We start from the raw sequence: 12,628 nt of genomic DNA on the forward strand, positions 1-12,628 counted from the left end.
TCTCTTTTACTTAGAAGTCGGCAATGGCAAACCTTATCTGAATAAATCTTGCCAAGAAAACCCCATGATAGAGTTGCCTTAGGGTTGCCATAATAAGTCAGAAACTATTTGAAGGCACATGGCAAAAACAATGGGCTGAACATTTTTTCCCCACACTGAAGGTTGTAAATGCCAGTTACCAGCATTTCGAAAGAAATATTCAAGTGTTAAACACCAGCAACTGGGATAGTCAAGACCAGGCTGGATCAGGGAGGAAAATGCATGGCCTTTCAGATGTTGGTAGGCTGTAACTCCCACTGGCCTTAGACAGCACAGCTAGTAGTGAGGGTTGATAGGAGTTGTACTCCAAGAATATCTGGAGTGCCACACGTTGCCCTATATGGACTAATGGTTTGATTTTATGTAAGGAAGCACTGGGGAAGGCAATGGCAAAATACCTCTGAACAAATTTTGCCAAGAAAACCCCATGATAGGTTTGCCTTAGGTCCCCATAGGTCAAAAATGACTTGAAGGCACACAACAACAAGAGAGGAAGCTTCATCAGTCTATGTGCCCATGATCCTGAAATAACTGCAGTTTTATTTATTTGTAGCATTTTTATCTTGCTCCTTCTTCCATAGAGCTCAAAAGCCTTCATTTCTCCACATACCAAAACAATTACTTTTCTAAGTTTTAAAATTAAGTTGATATACAAAATACCTCACTTTGGTGAGGAAGGTTGTAACCAGGGGCCTTTTCACACTACATAGCTGTGAGACTATGATTCTATGTTCAGTTCGATGGTAACATCCTAAAGAATCCTGGGATTTGAAGTGCAAGGACGGGCATTTAGAATTTGTCAGCCACAGAGCTGTAGTGCTTCATCAAACTACAAATGCCAGAAGTCTCTATGATGGAGCCAAGGAATCTAAACTGGCACCATAGTACTATAATAAAAGAGCCTCAGGTGACCTGCATATTTACCTGCTTAAACTGTTGTCCATATGCTTGTTGTTGGGACTGACACTTTGAAAGCCCTGTGTCCTTTATTATAATTAATTCTCTTTAAAGCAGCTATGGACAAGACATAGTTTCAAATTGAGGACTATGGGGCGGTACATGCACTAGGGCTACACTAGGGCTGAGTGTTCACATGCTTGAAGCCCTTTTTTCTTTGCCGGGGTGCCATTATGGCACGCACCTGTCCAGACGGCAAGTGCCATGACGACGTCCCTCAAGTGTAATGCCCACATGAAGCTGGGCGGAAGGAGCATCATGACGCTGTGCAGCGGTGCTTATGATGCCCCTTCCCTTCCAGGAAGCTGCCTAGAGTAGCTTCTTTTGGGCTGTGGATTGGTGCCACAGCGTGCGGCTGCTGTGACACCGATCTGAGGCAGAAAGGGGCAGCTTCCAGCCACCCATCTGTACAGTCTCTAAGCCATGTAAAGTAGAATACAAAGCCACCCTGAAAAGAAGATACATTAAGCTAACTGGATGAAGTTCACCCAATAAAGAAGTATTGGTGCTATTTTGGGGGCCCAAAGGCCACAAAGCATAATATAAAACAATATAAAACTCAACCCAAAATCTCTACACCATAAGATCAGAACAACAAAAGATAAAATGGTAGTGTCTAGTGCCAAACAGGAGATAAGTATCTTTTTGTTGTTGTTATACTTTTTATAGAACAGCAGATAAATATCTAAAGCTGGAACATTTTAGTTTTCACACACAAAAATAGCCTAATGAATCGATTTACCAACACGGAGCGAAGGCAATCCCAAACCGGTTTAAATGTAAGTGGGAATGAGCTCTTATTCCACCTCAGTTGTGCCATGAAAGCAAAAGTATATAACGTGGAGCAATTCTTTTCACAAGCACATAATGATATTTGCAGGGAGGGAACCCACATTTGGTCTTATGCATCCGACACAACAGTACTTCTTTTCCACTACTGGAGGAAACCATATCTTCTGAGGTGATTTCCCTTTCAGTTTCTTTTAATCTGTTTTCAAAGGGATACTCGTGCAAAAAGAAATTAAGAATTTTGTGGAACCTGAAAGATGCACCCCATTCATTGTGGGATGAGCCCACCAAACCTTATCCCACAATAGATTTATGAACCTTTAAAATGCAACAAACTGATCAGTGGTTTTTTATCATTTAAAAATATTTTCTTCATGCCTATTCAGAAACTAAAACACTGACGAAAACCCTTCCAGAACTGTTGTTTTTAATGATTAAACAAAGACTGACTGTATAATAGAACATGGATTCTATCTCCTCAGTTCACTAGCTAGTTTGCTCATATCGCTGTACCTCTTAGCAGTCTGTAGTGCCCTCTGCTGCTGCTTGTGCAGTAAAACCTTTATCAAAAAGAGCAGCAAAACAATCATAACAGAGATAAAAGAAAGCAACCAGCTGGCCTGGAGGAATATATCATCAAGAAATATAACTTGGATATTTGATATATGCAAGTTTGGGAATTCTCTTTGTGCCAAGGGAATGGTTTTTCCCAATATGAAAAGGGATGTCATTTTAAAAGTGTTTGCCGGCTCTTACCATTAATATCCATGTGAAGAACGATTATGGTGGTGGAAGCTGTGAGAAATATATAGTTATAACTTATGTGTCTATCTTTTCAGCCACAAACATTGTGCCACAATTTAGAGCAGCCTTTTCTTAAGCCAGTGCCCTCCAGAAGCATCTGGAGAGGACAGAGGGTACAGTCTGACATATCTGGGGAGTACTAGGTTGAGGAAAGGTTGTACCTTGAATGTGAGAAAGAGAGGAACCTGGAACATATGGATGCAGATGACAAGGCAGTCTTCATTCTTTTACCATGGGGTCACTAGGAGTAGATTTGGGTCAGGGGATTGGGTGTGTGTGTCTGTATTATGGCTCCTGATGTTTCATACAAAATCATTGTTGAATCTCTTCATCCACGTGGAAGACCAAGGTATGGTAGCACATAGCTTTGTTGCAACCAGATGTAAATTGTTGTGAATCATGAACAGGAGTTAAAAGGAACATAAAGTTAAAAGGAATATGTGTGCATGTCTGTATGTATATACATTTTGGAAGGGCCATAATTTGATAAATATTTGGATAGAATGAATTCCTAAAACCAATTGTGTAGGCAAGGAATCATGCTTGTCCAAGCATTCCAATGGCCACTGAGAAATTCCAAGGACATTCCTATAGCCCTTTGTAAGGGACCCAAACATGCCATGGCTATTTCAGGTCTATACTTTAGTACATCTATAGCCCAGTGGTTCTGCCATCTACCTCTCTCTGCTTTCTCCTACATAAGGGCAAGCTCTGTCCCAAACACACATAGGAGAAATCTTATATTTATGTCTACAAAGCATATTGAAATGTACAGTATGGCACCAGCTCCATGATGCTTCTCGCTTCCTCTGATAATAGGCTAGCTGTCTGCATGAGTTCTTTTGTAAGGGTTGGTGGATGGAGGGGGAATGTGGTAGGTAGGTGGGTTGATAAGGTGTGGGTGGAATCTCAACTCTGGTCCCATCTGAGTTGTGAGATTAAATCTGTATGCTTCCAGTGCTGTAGTTCAACTGAGCAAACTGCAAAAGTCATTGGTCATCTGTCTCCATCTCTGTCTGTCTGTGAGGCACTAACTGAACCTTCTCAACAGAGCCTTGGTTGCTGCTGTTGTTGTTGTTGTTTTGTGCCTTCAAGCCATTTCCAACTTATGGTGGTCCTATTGCAATTAAGTGTTCTTGGCAAGATTTGTTTATAGGGGGTTTGCTGTTGTGTTCCTCTGAGGCTGATAGTGCGACTTGCCCAAGGTCACCCAGAAGGTTTCTGTGGCTGAGCAAGGATTCAAACCCTGGTCTCCAGAGTTGTAGTCCAACAGGGGCCATTCAGACTACACATTACCCGGGATCAGAAATCGATTCTTGCACGTGAAGTTCATATTCGCTCCGAATCTCCCGCATGAGAATCAGAGGCTTGCACAAGCATTTTGTGGGAAATGCCCCTTAGCACGGGTCATTTGCAATCAGGGCAAAAGCCGTTTCTTTCGGGAAAAAACGGGTTCTGTGAATATGAACTTGCTCCCGATCATGATTGGGAGGGATTTAGGTCAGAGGGAGGGTAGTGGGCAGGGCATTCCCTCCCCTCATTGGGAAGGAGGAGGAGGAGTAGGAGGAGGAGGAGGAGGAGGAGGAGGAGGAAAGAACCAGAGGAAGGATGCAAAAAAGGGGAATCTGACAGGAGGAAAAAAAGGGGGAATCGGGGTGACTGACGGGGGCTGCAAAAGGCAGACAGAGGGAGGGCAGAGGGAGGAACTGGAGAAAATGATGGAGAAGGCGGAGGAGGAGGATGAAGGAGTCGGGGGAAAGAAGGGGGCCATGGAGGGCATTCTATAACGGATCAGGAGGAGGTGAAGGAAGAGGCAGGAGGAAGGGTCAATTCAGGGTAGGTCAGGGCAATTTCTGTCCTATACACTGTTGTTTCTGCACTGTGTATAGGGCAGAAATTGGACCAATTCTCTTATCTTCCCAGGTTCACTCCCCCCCTGCCGCCGCCATCTGTTAGGTGACTGATGAAACACAGAAACTGGGCTATTGAAATACATGGAACTAGTGTTAGAAAAAAATTATGCTTATCACGCACCCTTCTTCTTAAAACATGTTCTGAACAGAAGAGCTTGGTACAGCTAAAGAACAACAACAACAACAAACCAAACAAAATTGCAAAAAGCACTTTTGGTTTGTGTGTGAGAGAGTCCGAAATGGCACCATTGTCAGTTGAATAGTTTCTCCCTATTTAGGGTGGTTCTTTTCTTTGGGTTCCAGTGGAGGGGTTAACAATCTAACTTGACTATATAGAACACATTTCTGGAACAGACTGTAAAAAACTGCTAAAGGCCTTCATGGTTCTTATGGCCCTGGGGAGAATGTTTGCATTAGCAAGATGATAAAATGCATATTTGAATCCTGGTCCCTCAGATTCACATAGAAGAATCCCATTAATCCACTGCTTTATTAGATTACGCTCCAAGGACCAGAGAGTTAATTTGGGAGGAGTCCGCATATGTTTAAGAAGAAAGTTAATATTTACCACTTACCGTTTCTCGGATGTGTGAAGTGGGTGAAGCTATTGGCTAGAGAGTATAACTTCAATTATGTAGTACTAATGGGCAAACCAATGATGCCTCACTGAGGGAAAGTGCTAAAATTGTACTTTAAGTATAGTCAATTAACTAGATTTTGACAAAGCAAGGAAAAGATGAAACAGAAGCCTTTGGAAAAAATAATGAGAAGGAACATGCCTGTTTGGGGAATCCTAATATTTTGGTTGAAATCCATTAACGGAAATTAAATATTATTTTAAACCAAAATGCTAGAATATCTAATTAAGTTAGTGAAAAGCTCAGGAAAAAAAGTATTGTTGAGGGAACTAGAGGGATGGTTTACTATCACATCAACCAAGATGGAGCTCATCTTGGGAAAACGATTACACACTATAAAAAAAAAAAATGGCTGAGAAGCTCCCTGGATAGTGAAACTAAAATTCAGTGAACATTTGTTAGAGTGACTTTGAGGCTGGGAGCTTTAGTTAGGAAGGAAACTGAGTAAAATGCAGGTGATGGGGTGAAACAGTTTCTGTTTGTAATCTTCCATAGGGTTTATTCAGGGCCTAAGGCCCAAATAAAGAATCATGAACTTGAAAGTGTGCTATGCTTGGTTCTGGAAATACGGAAGAGTGACAAATTCTAATAATCAAAGAGACCAATAGGAGTCTTTCTAGAGAAGATTTCATGGCAAAGCAAGGTATGAAAGGTGTTTAGCTAGTTGTTACACTTCATTCAATGGCTGTAATCCAACATTCTTTCAGTGTAGTATAAATATCTTTACACTAGCCTTTCACAACCTTCATGCAGAACAGCAACATTGTGCACCCTAGTTCAATGACTGGCTCCATCCACATGAGTAGACTGTGCTACTCTGTGTTTGCTACTGTGAGCAGAAATATGTCCATTGCACAACAGTGAATAATTTGCTCCACATGCATTGTATGACTTATACATATATAAGACACTAACTGAAGGCTAGCCAATGTTTTCCAAAGCAGCACATTTACTGCAAAAATGTTTTTAACCAAGTAAATGTTGCATTATGTAGGAGCTGCATTGTTCCTATCAATGAACTGCTGGATTAATATGGAAAGGTAGTTTTACTAGTTACCAGATACACTGTGGTCATGAGTACAGTATGAAACATATGAGGCAAACATTGGTTAGTAACATGGAGTTGAGATAAAAATCCATCAGGTCACATACTGGCTAACTAGTTCAGAAACACAAGCCTCGGCAAACTTTATTCAGATCACAGCATAATGATGTCAAGACTGAAGCATTTTTGGTTACACAGTATATTAAAAACACATAGCAATTCAAAAGTTTTCACAGGTTTACGCCCTATTTGTCTACAAACCAAAATATTATTTTGTCCAAGATTACCATACCACATTTTCTCACAGAACTGACAACGATAGCCCATGGCTTATGCATCTGCTCATTAACTGGCACCATGAAAGATGAACAATCTTTTCACCCAACACCACCAATTGTATAACACATCCCACCATCCAATATCATATAGCATATATGAGGTACAAAATATATAGCTAGTAAGCATAGCCAGAACTATGATCCTGATATACCATCACCCTGCTTACATTTTAAGCATTTTATTTTCATCTTGTTTATTTTACCTGTCTGCTGTTTAAAGGAAGAATTTTCTTGTGACTCTTGGTATACCTTCTGTGGACATTATTTTATTTTATTTTATTGGATTTATATCTCGCTTTTCTCCCAAAATGGGATTCAGGATGGATACCAACATCCGTGGATGCTCAAGTCCCATTATATACAATGGCATAGTAAAACAGTGTTGCTTATTTTTAAAAATGGCAAAATCAAAGTTTGCTTTTTGAAATTTAAAAAACAATATTTTTTTTCAAGCTGTGGATGGTGGAATTGGTGGATGCTGGACAAAGAAGAACACAATGTGTATTACTTTCTCTACTACTGTACTTTCTATACACACTGAAGATTCATTGATGGGTCTCTCTTGCTTAAACTATGGTGATTCCAGCAGTTTTGTAATACAACTCTCACAGTCCCATACATCAAGGCAATGGTCAGGAATGGTGTTTGCAGAAGTCCAGTAACACCTGGAGGGTTGCATGACTCCCATCTCATCTTTGTATCTGTCCTGTCCCATTTATAACTTAGCTACTTTGTCCTGGAGGTTTTATATAGGAAGGATGGGGAAGAGGGAAGAGGTGGCTCTGAAGATGTTGTTGGATGTAACTCCCACCAGCTTCAATGAACATAGTCAATGATGGGGATGACAAGAGATGCAGTCCAACATTGTCTGGAGAGTCACATCATGGTCCCAATCCCTGTGTAAAACCATAACGGCTAATGTATTAGTTTAGTCCCCTTCGATTATTTTTCTGGAAACATACAAGCACATTTTTTTGAAAAAGAGAAATGCATACACACTAAATACATCGAATTGCAAATAAGTGATTATATGTTTAAAAATAAAAATACATTCCATGCTATTACGAAAGTGCAAATAAATAAATAAATATCCCACATCTATGTTAATATAATTGCAAATCATGAAATACTGCAAAAAGAAGGAGCGAGAAATATTTTTTTTAAAGTGATTTGGCTTTGCACAAATTCTTTGTTCTGGGAGTGCTTCCAGACTACCACTAATTAATTGGTAATTGTGCAGCTTTTCGATTTTTCAGAATGTGTTGCCAATCTGGTGACTTTCACACCAAAATGGGTACTTTTCAGAGCCTTTGGTGTGATTTTGGTGATTGGTTTTAATGGTAATTTTGAGAGTTGAAATAAGTATTTGGTGAGATATGGGGGGGGGGGGATTTGGTGAGTTTTGGCCAAACGTTTGGGGAATTATCTTCGAGGCTTGTTGGCAACACTGCTAGGGAGAGGGAAAATATGGAAGGGATACAAAAGGGTAGCAGTGATATCCGGACCTCCCATATAGTTCTGTGTATGGGGCAGGACAATTGTAGGATGCAAACATATTTGGCAACACCTTATACTGCACTTAGTTGTGCCTAAACATAAGTAAGCTTTGATTAAATTTCTATATTCCAAATCCAGTGAAATCAATCAGGAAGTGGAAATAGTATATTTCTCTGAAGATAAGTTTGATATCCTAGCACATGTCACCATATGTACACCTTTATGATTTGCAGACACCCCTTTAGGTTGCAGTTCTATGCACATCCCTGTTGATTAGTCCTAGTGTATTCAGTTGGGCTTACTTTTGAGAAGAAAATATATAGCATTTCAGGCAGAACAGAAACCTTTAGCCTTCCAGTCATTATGGGACTTCAACTCCCATCTGCCCTAGCCAGCATAGCTAATAGTGAGAAATGCTGGTAGATGAACTTCAACCGCATGTAGAATTTGTCTACCCTTGGAATACAGTGTGAGAGTTTAAAAGCCCAGTCCTATAGATTTTTATTCAGATGTAAATACCATTAATTTTCAATAGGGCTGGGCTCACTTCCAGGTAAGTAGTTACAGAACAGCAGCCTAAAACTACAGGCAAGATACTTCAATATATTTTGCATGTGTACAGGACTTAAATTTTATAATGGACATTAGTGCTAATGTATATAGAGCAAATTCCTCGACATAACATTTCTTCTACATTATTAGTACTAATTGCCATTGAAAAGTTTAATTTTATATCTATAGAAAATGTATGCTATATATATATATATATATATATATATACACTTTAAAATATATTTCTGTTAGATTCTGTCCTATGTTGGCAGGACAACACAGTCCAAAAGTAACAAATTTTACCTGAGAGAAGTAAACCTTGCAATCTCTAAGTGTTCAGATGTTCCTCTATTCTACTATCAAATGTACTTTTTAAAACGTACATTTTTAAACATTCTAAAAATGCTGAGCTTACTATGTGAGAAAGCAAGGCACAGCAAAGGAAGCTTTTCATGGTCTGTGATGATGACTATGCATTGAGGTCATAATCACCTCCTTTTATGTCATAATATGTATCATATATTGCACAGTGTGCAGGTTCAGTGTCTCAGATCAGTGCTTTATTTTCATCCTGCTGAGCTCCAGGCCAAGAAAGTTGTCTGCTTCTCTAAAGTAAGAGATTTCATCTGTAGGCCTCCGTAGACAGGAGCTTAACAAACCGCTCCAGTTAAAGTAAGAGCTTAAAAGCCTTTCTTAAAGAATTTACGGAGTATTCTGACCTCCATCATCATCTTGTTAAATTCATTTTATACCTTGAGACAAGTTAGTGAAATATGCATGGGTCATTGTATTAAAAGAGAAAGGTATCTTTCAATTGGGATCTGATTTGCACTTTGCAATAACTGCTCGTAGTGTCTATACAACCCCTAGACATGATCTGATGTTATTTTATTACCGTTCTATTATTCTACTTGATAACATACAGGCAGGTGGTGACTGCAGGTTTTCGAGTGCTTACTGGGCAATATTTAACACAGAATGTTTTATTTATTAGCATAAAGAGACACAATGGATTGTTGGTGATTAAAGGGATGATACAACTGCCATACTTGTCAAAAATATAGACTTAATTCAATCGAGAGGCGACAGTCAGTCTCCACGTTGATCTATGCTGAAGCCAACAGCATCTGAAAGCAGCACAAAGCCAGCACTGGCCTCTTAATTTTAAGCTCTAGGGCATAGTATAAAAAGGCTGAATTCTTACTAAGTGCCTATAATTGCATGCTACCAGCAATGAAAATACAGGCCAAATTTTCAGAATTGGAAAGTGTTAAGCTTTTCCGCTCTGGTCCATTTCCAGAACAAATAAATACTGTACACAAACAAACCAAGAGCATTAAAGAGAGAGAGAGAGAGAGAGAGAGAGAGAGTGAACATGAACACTGCTTCATACTGGTAGCAAACAGATTTGGGCCTAAAACTATTGCTAGTCTCTACTAAAGCAGGTCCATTGCCTCGGTGGGATTCATATATGTGCTGATTCACCATTTAGCAATAGATTCATTGGGGTTATGCTAGTTTGGATTAACAGTTGCATTTAGGCCAGGAGTGGGAATCTTGTGGCCCTCCAGATGCTATTGGACAGCAGTTTCCAGAAGCCCTAGCCATCAAAGGAATCAAAAGTGTGGGATGCTGGGAATTGCAGTTTGATAAAATCTGGAAGGCCAAATGATTATTACCCAATTCAGTCTTCAGTGCTTTTCACCTTGCTTCAGGGATGTAGCCAAGGGGGGGGGGGTTCTGGGGGTCTGGACCCCCCCTTCCATTAGAAAAATGAATGGTGTGTGCTGCTGTGCCGCCGCACTCAAGCCCCATTATAATGGTGGCACTTAGTCTGGACCCCCCCCTTCCTAAAATCCTAGCTACGTCCCTGCTTGCTTGAACATATTTGGTCAAAGTCCTGGAATTTTGAGCATCAATTTGCTTGCATGGGAAATTAATGCAGTGGTCTTCTGGTTACTGCAATGCCTAGTGTCCCCTCTCTTGGAGACTGGAATGTATTTTAAGCTTTTCCAATCTATAGGCCATTCTTTTGTTTCATACATTTGTAGACATATTTTAGTTAGAACCAGAGTAGAGTCTGTCTCTGTAGCTTGAAGCAGTTCATTATCATGCCATTTGTTCCTGATGATTTATTTCCCCCAAAGGATCTGAGTGCAGCTTCCACTTAACTTTCTAAAACTGGTGGGTCATCTTTATATGCTTCTTCCTTGAATGAATTTTATTCTTTCATCTCTCTTATATAGTTCTTCCATGTGTTGTTTTCATCTTCTCTTGAAGATGTATTCATTGCATTGATTATTATAGTACAGTCGCCCCTCCTAACTCGCGGAACTGGGATCCGTGCCCTCAATTATCCATGGAAGGGCAACCTTTGCTATTTCCAATGGTGCACATGTCCAATGTGCTCACCTGGGCCACATTCGCGGGGGTGTGCCTCATTCAAACCTATGAGACTTGAATATGCATGAGCCTTGTTTTTGCGGTGTGTGTGTGTGTGCAGAACGGATCCCCCGTGAAAACGGAGGGCTAACCATACTTAGTCATGTAATGTGTTCCCCTGCTGTTTGTATAGCATCCCCACTCATGGTTTAGACTTCTTTTTGATGTCTCAGATCTTTCTGGAAGAGGTCACTTGTTCATTCTTTTTTTTGTCATCTTATAATTCACTATATTGATCATTCTAGTAGCTCTCTTGTCCGGGTGCACAGGTCGCTGAACAGTTGCATTCAGGGTTTTGACTCTATTTCTGTCACTGTTTACTTTTGTTTCTCACCTGTCCTTAACTGCTTGAAGAGTTTCATCTGTCCTCCATTGAGGCTTCTCTTTCTTTTTGTCTACAAATCGTGTCTTTTTGTATTCCTCTCTGATAATCTCCCTGGCTCCATTCTAGAGTTCCTCTGGCTTCCAATCAATTATCTTTAATTCTATGGGGATGTTCTTCAGGTTGTATTTTGGCATGATGGTTGGTTTACTGTTCTTTTAAAGCTTTATTAATATTTTTTTAACGTTAGTAGTTCATAGCCTGTGCCACAGTTTGCTTCAAGTCTTGTTTTAGCAGAGAGAAAGGAGCTTCTCCACCTTCTGCTTCCAATTATATAGTCTATTTGATTTCTTTATTGTTCCTCTCTGGTGATTCCATGTATACTTTTGTATTTCAGTCTCCTGTCATCATTAAGAACTCCTGTTTTGGTATGTGATCAAGGACTATGATAATAAATAATGACAAAAAAATCAATGATCACAATTAATGACAAAATAATAAATGAAATATTATAATATAGATTAAAGCATAAAATTAGGGTATCAAGCAAAGGAAAAATAGACAAGGCACTATTGAGTGGATGAACAGCTGGCTAGATAATCTCCTCACACATCCCCGCACCAGCACACTGCTTTTTAAGTGCAAAAGCTGTAATAATATGTTAATATATACAGAACTGCAGTCAAGAGCCACTGTGGTCTAGTGGTTTGAGCACTGGACTGGGACTGTGGAGAACAGAGTTCTATCTTTGCTCAGGCATGGAAATCCACTGGGTAATTTTGGGCAAGACACATTCTCTTAGCCTCACACGGAAGCAAAGGCAAACCCTTTCTGAAAAAAAATCTTGCCAAGAAAACCCTATGATAGGTTTGCCTTAGGGTCGCCATAAAGTGGAAATAACTTGAAAGTACACAACAGCATCAACAACAGGTCTGCAAACCGAGCTTACAAAAGAAAATGTAAACTGTGGTATGAAATTTGCTCTCCAGCAGAGGGTCAGAATTAGCATAGGCAACACAAGCAAGGTGTAGGGAAAAGACCAAGTTTATTTCTGCAGAAGAAATAGATGCACACTCTAGAAGTGTAGAGTGACACAACTGAATGATTTTCAGGGTCCTGCTAATATACCATTTTAAAACTTGTAAACAATTAGATGAACATTATCTTCTTAGATGAAAGCACATCCTTTCTATTTACCATTCATCAACACCTTTGGGCTATCCTGGAGGTGGCTATGGGGTGTAACAGATGTGCAAAATAAAGCGGTTTCTAGCCGCTTTGAAGGCAAGGTA

This window comes from Sceloporus occidentalis, unplaced genomic scaffold (assembly GCF_023333645.1).
Source record: "Sceloporus occidentalis isolate IW3139 unplaced genomic scaffold, rSceOcc1.0.p SCAF_12, whole genome shotgun sequence".
NCBI classification, from domain to species: Eukaryota; Metazoa; Chordata; class Lepidosauria; order Squamata; family Phrynosomatidae; genus Sceloporus; species Sceloporus occidentalis.